Below are 6454 nucleotides of genomic sequence, written 5' to 3'. Positions count from 1 at the left end.
GGCAGAACCGCCGGGTCAAACCCGGCCGAGCTACCCGGGTTAGAAGCCTCAGAGTCGGGTTGAGCAGTCACATTCACTCCCATCCCCTTTTGAACCTGTTCCCACCGTTGGAAATGCACGAAAATCGGCCTGTACACGGGGGAGGCCCCCCTCTCGAAGACGAGACCGTCGGCAGACCCGCCGGAACAAACCCGGCTGAGCTACCCGGCTTACAAGTCTCAAAGTCGGTATGAGCAGACACGTCCACCCCCATTCCCTTTTGGACCACTTCCCACGGTTCGAAATGCACGAAAATCGGCCTGTACACGGGGGAGGCACCCGCCTCGAAGACGAGACCGTCGGCAGAACCGCCGGGTCAAACCCGGCCGAGCTACCCGGCTTAAAAGTCTCAAAGTCGGTATGAGCAGTCACATTCACCCCCATTCCCTTTTGGACCACTTCCCACGGTTGGAAATGCATGAAAATCGGCCTGGACACGGGGGAGGCTCCCCCCTCGATGACGAGACCGTCGGCAGAACCGCCGGAACAAACCCGGCTGAGCTACCCGGCTTACAAGTCTCAAAGTCGGTATGAGCAGACACGTCCACCCCCATTCCCTTTTGGACCACTTCCCACCGTTGGAAATGCACGAAAATCGGCCTGTACACGGGGGAGGCACCGGCCTCGAAGACGAGACCGTCGGCAGAACCGCCGGGTCAAACCCGGCTGAGCTACCCGGCTTACAAGTCTCGAAGTCGGGTTGAGCAGTCACATTCACTCCCATCGACTTTTGGGCAACTTCCCACGGTTCGAAATGCACAAGATTCGGCCTGAACACGGGGGACGCTCCCCCCTCGAAGGCGAGACCGTCGGCAGACCCGCCGGGTCAAACCCGGCTGAGCTACCCGGCTCGGAAGCGCCAAAGTCGGGTTGAGCAGTCACGTTCACTCCCATCCCCTTTTGGACCGCTTCCCAGGGTACGAAATGCATGAAAATCGGCCTGTACACGGGGGAGGCACCCGCCTCGAAGACGAGACCGTCGGCAGAACGGCCGGGTCAAACCCGGCTGAGCTACCCGGCTTACAAGTCTCAAAGTCGGGTTGAGCAGTCACATTCACTCCCATCGACTTTTGGGCAACTTCCCACGGTTCGAAATGCACAAAATTCGGCCTGAACACGGGGGACGCTCCCCCCTCGAAGGCGAGACCGTCGGCAGAACCGCCGGGTCAAACCCGGCTGAGCTACCCGGCTTAAAAGTCTCAAAGTCGGTATGAGCAGTCACATTCACCCCCATTCCCTTTTGGACCACTTCCCACGGTTGGAAATGCATGAAAATCGGCCTGGACACGGGGGAGGCTCCCCCCTCGATGACGAGACCGTCGGCAGAACCGCCGGAACAAACCCGGCTGAGCTACCCGGCTTACAAGTCTCAAAGTCGGTATGAGCAGACACGTCCACCCCCATTCCCTTTTGGACCACTTCCCACCGTTGGAAATGCACGAAAATCGGCCTGTACACGGGGGAGGCACCGGCCTCGAAGACGAGACCGTCGGCAGAACCGCCGGATCAAACCCGGCCGAGCTACCCGGGTTAGAAGCCTCAGAGTCGGGTTGAGCAGTCACATTCACCCCCATCCCCTTTTGAACCTCTTCCCACCGTTGGAAATGCACGAAAATCGGCCTGTACACGGGGGAGGCCCCCCTCTCGAAGACGAGACCGTCGGCAGACCCGCCGGATCAAACCCGGCCGAGCTACACGGCTTACAAGTCTCGATGTCGGTATGAGCAGTCACGTCCACCCCCATTCCCTTTTGGACCACTTCCCACGGTACGAAATGCATGAAAATCGGCCTGTACACGGGGGAGGCACCCGCCTCGAAGACGAGACCGTCGGCAGAACCGCCGGGTCAAACCCGGCTGAGCTACCCGGCTCGGAAGCGCCAAAGTCGGGTTGAGCAGTCACATTCACTCCCATCCCCTTTTGGGCCACTTCCCACGGTTCGAAATGCACGAAAATCGGCCTGTACACGGGGGAGGCTCCCCCCTCGAAGGCGAGACCGTCGGCAGAACCGCCGGGTCAAACCCGGCTGAGCTATCCGGGTTAGAAGCCTCAAAGTCGGGTTGAGCAGTCACGTCCACCCCCATCCCCTTTTGGACCACTTCCCACGGTTCGAAATGCACGAAAATCGGCCTGTACACGGGGGAGGCACCCGCCTCGAAGACGAGACCGTCGGCAGACCCGCCGGATCAAACCCGGCCGAGCTACACGGCTTACAAGTCTCAATGTCGGTATGAGCAGTCACGTCCACCCCTATTCCCTTTTGGACCACTTCCCACGGTACGAAATGCATGAAAATCGGCCTGTACACGGGGGAGGCACCCGCCTCGAAGACGAGACCGTCGGCAGAACCGCCGGGTCAAACCCGGCTGAGCTACCCGGCTCGGAAGCGCCAAAGTCGGGTTGAGCAGTCACATTCACTCCCATCGACTTTTGGGCAACTTCCCACGGTTCGAAATGCACAAAATTCGGCCTGAACACGGGGGACGCTCCCCCCTCGAAGGCGAGACCGTCGGCAGAACCGCCGGGTCAAACCCGGCCGAGCTACCCGGGTCGGAAGCGCCAAGGTCGGTATGAGCAGTCACATTCACTCCCATCCCCTTTTGGACCGCTTCCCACGGTTTGAAATGCACGAAAATCGGCCTGTACACGGGGGAGGCGCCCCTCTCGAAGGCGAGACCGACGGCAGAACCGCCGGGTCAAACCCGGCCGAGCTACCCGGGTTAGAAGCCTCAGAGTCGGGTTGAGCAGTCACATTCACCCCCATCCCCTTTTGAACCTCTTCCCACCGTTGGAAATGCACGAAAATCGGCCTGTACACGGGGGAGGCCCCCCTCTCGAAGACGAGACCGTCGGCAGACCCGCCGGATCAAACCCGGCCGAGCTACACGGCTTACAAGTCTCGATGTCGGTATGAGCAGTCACGTCCACCCCCATTCCCTTTTGGACCACTTCCCACGGTACGAAATGCATGAAAATCGGCCTGTACACGGGGGAGGCACCCGCCTCGAAGACGAGACCGTCGGCAGAACCGCCGGGTCAAACCCGGCTGAGCTACCCGGCTCGGAAGCGCCAAAGTCGGGTTGAACAGTCACATTCACTCCCATCCCCTTTTGGGCCACTTCCCACGGTTCGAAATGCATGAAAATCGGCCTGTACACGGGGGACGCTCCCCCCTCGAAGGCGAGGCCGTCGGCAGAACCGCCGGGTCAAACCCGGCTGAGCTACCCGGGTTAGATGCCTCAAAGTCGGGTTGAGCAGTCACATTCACCCCCATCCCCTTTCGGCCCCCTTCCCACGGTTGGAAATGCATGAAAATCGGCCTGTACACGGTGGGCGCTCCCCCCTCGAAGGTGAGACCTTCGGCAGAACCGCCGGGTCAAATCCTGCCGAGCTACCCGCGTTAGAGGTCTCAATGTCGGCTTCAGCAGTCACATTCAATCCCATTCCCGTTTGGACCTCTTCCCGCCGATGGAAATGCACAAAATTCGGCCTGAACACGCGGGACGCTCCCCCCTCGAAGGCGAGACCGTCGCCAGAACCGCCGGGTCAAATCCGGCTGAGCTACCCGCGTTACAGGTCTCAAAGTCGGGTTGAGCAGTCACGTTCACCCCCATCCCCTTTCGGACCCCTTCCCACGGTTGGAAATGCATGAAAATCGGCCTGTACACGGTGGGCGCTCCCCCCTCGAAGGTGAGACCTTCGGCAGAACCGCCGGGTCAAATCCGGCCGAGCTACCCGCGTTAGAGGTCTCAATGTCGGCTTCAGCAGTCACATTCAATCCCATTCCCGTTTGGACCTCTTCCCGCCGATGGAAATGCACAAAATTCGGCCTGAACACGCGGGACGCTCCCCCCACGAAGGTGAGACCTTCGGCAGAACCGCCGGGTCAAATCCGGCCGAGCTACCCGCGTTAGAGGTCTCAATGTCGGCTTCAGCAGTCACATTCAATCCCATTCCCGTTTGGACCTCTTCCCGCCGATGGAAATGCACAAAATTCGGCCTGAACACGCGGGACGCTCCCCCCTCGAAGGCGAGACCGTCGCCAGAACCGCCGGGTCAAATCCGGCTGAGCTACCCGCGTTACAGGTCTCAAAGTCGGGTTGAGCAGTCACGTTCACCCCCATCCCCTTTCGGACCCCTTCCCACGGTTGGAAATGCATGAAAATCGGCCTGTACACGGTGGGCGCTCCCCCCTCGAAGGTGAGACCTTCGGCAGAACCGCCGGGTCAAATCCGGCCGAGCTACCCGCGTTAGAGGTCTCAATGTCGGCTTCAGCAGTCACATTCAATCCCATTCCCGTTTGGACCTCTTCCCGCCGATGGAAATGCACAAAATACGGCCTGAACACGCGGGACGCTCCCCCCTCGAAGGTGAGACCTTCGGCAGAACCGCCGGGTCAAATCCGGCCGAGCTACCCGCGTTAGAGGTCTCAATGTCGGCTTCAGCAGTCACATTCAATCCCATTCCCGTTTGGACCTCTTCCCGCCGATGGAAATGCACAAAATTCGGCCTGAACACGCGGGACGCTCCCCCCTCGAAGGCGAGACCGTCGCCAGAACCGCCGGGTCAAATCCGGCCGAGCTACCCGCGTTAGAGGTCTCAATGTCGGCTTCAGCAGTCACATTCAATCCCATTCCCTTTTGGAACACTTCCCGCCGTTAACAATGCACGATATTCGGCCTGAACACGCGGGACGCTCCCCCCTCGAAGGTGAGACCTTCGGCAGAACCGCCGGGTCAAATCCTGCCGAGCTACCCGCGTTAGAGGTCTCAATGTCGGCTTCAGCAGTCACATTCAATCCCATTCCCTTTTGGAACACTTCCCGCCGTTAACAATGCACGATATTCGGACTGAACACGGGGGCCGGTCCGCCCTCGAAGTCAACACCGTCCGCAGAACCGCCGGGGCAAATCCGGCTGAGCTACCCCGCCCCCGAACACTCAAAGTCCCTCTGAAGCCTTGCATTCGCCTCCTTGGAAAATTGACGTCAAACATTACCAAAATCGGGGGCACGAGCACTAAAGCTAAGTCTCACCCTTTCCCTATCCCTAACCAGGAACCGAACGCCCACCCTCAGCCTCACACCAACGCCGGTGCCACTCCAGACAGACACACCCTTCAAAACCACACCCATCCGGCCATGCAACTCAAAAAGGGTCCAAATTCAGAAACACCCCCTTCAAAAGGCACTCCATCCTCGGCCACACCACCGGGACATGCTCCCCTCGGCGATAATTAAGCCCCCACCACTATTTGAAGCCAACCGCAGCCGCAACTCGAACGGAGAAATCAGGAACCAATTCAAAAATGCGCTTGGTTACTGATTTCTACTGAGCCGAAAAAATTCTAAGTGTCGGTAGTTACTGATTTATACCAACCCGAAAATATTCTAAGTGTCAGTGGTTACTGATTTATACCAACTCGAAAATATTCTAAGTGTCGGTGGTTACTGATTTATACCAACTCGAAAATATTCTAAGTGTCGGTGGTTACTGATTTATACCAACCCGAAAAAATTCTAAGTGTCAGTGGTTACTGATTTATACCAACCCGAAAATATTCTAAGTGTCAGTGGTTACTGATTTATACCAACCCGAAAATATTCTAAGTGTCAGTGGTTACTGATTTGTACCGACCCGAAAAAATTCTAAGTGTCAGTGGTTACTGATTTATACCAACTCGAAAAAATTCTAAGTGTCAGTGGTTACTGATTTATACCGACCCGAAAAAATTCTAAGTGTCAGTGGTTACTGATTTATACCAAGTCGAAAATATTCTAAGTGTCAGTGGTTACTGATTTATACCAACCCGAAAAAATTCTAAGTGTCAGTGGTTACTGATTTATACCAAGTCGAAAAAATTCTAAGTGTCAGTGGTTACTGATTTATACCAAGTCGAAAAAATTCTAAGTGTCAGTGGTTACTGATTTATACCAACCCGAAAATATTCTAAGTGTCAGTGGTTACTGATTTGTACCGACCCGAAAATATTCTAAGTGTCAGTGGTTACTGATTTATACCAACCCGAAAAAATTCTAAGTGTCAGTGGTTACTGATTTATACCAAGTCGAAAAAATTCTAAGTGTCAGTGGTTACTGATTTATACCAACCCGAAAATATTCTAAGTGTCAGTGGTTACTGATTTGTACCGACCCGAAAAAATTCTAAGTGTCAGTGGTTACTGATTTATACCAACTCGAAAAAATTCTAAGTGTCAGTGGTTACTGATTTATACCGACCCGAAAAAATTCTAAGTGTCAGTGGTTACTGATTTATACCAACTCGAAAATATTCTAAGTGTCGGTGGTTACTGATTTATACCAACCCGAAAAAATTCTAAGTGTCAGTGGTTACTGATTTATACCAACTCGAAAAATTTCTAAGTGTCAGTGGTTACTGATTTATACCAACTCGAA

Source organism: Chiloscyllium punctatum, unplaced genomic scaffold (genome assembly GCF_047496795.1).
Source record: "Chiloscyllium punctatum isolate Juve2018m unplaced genomic scaffold, sChiPun1.3 scaffold_1718, whole genome shotgun sequence".
NCBI lineage: Eukaryota > Metazoa > Chordata > Chondrichthyes > Orectolobiformes > Hemiscylliidae > Chiloscyllium > Chiloscyllium punctatum.
This window is presented reverse-complemented; position numbering follows the sequence as displayed.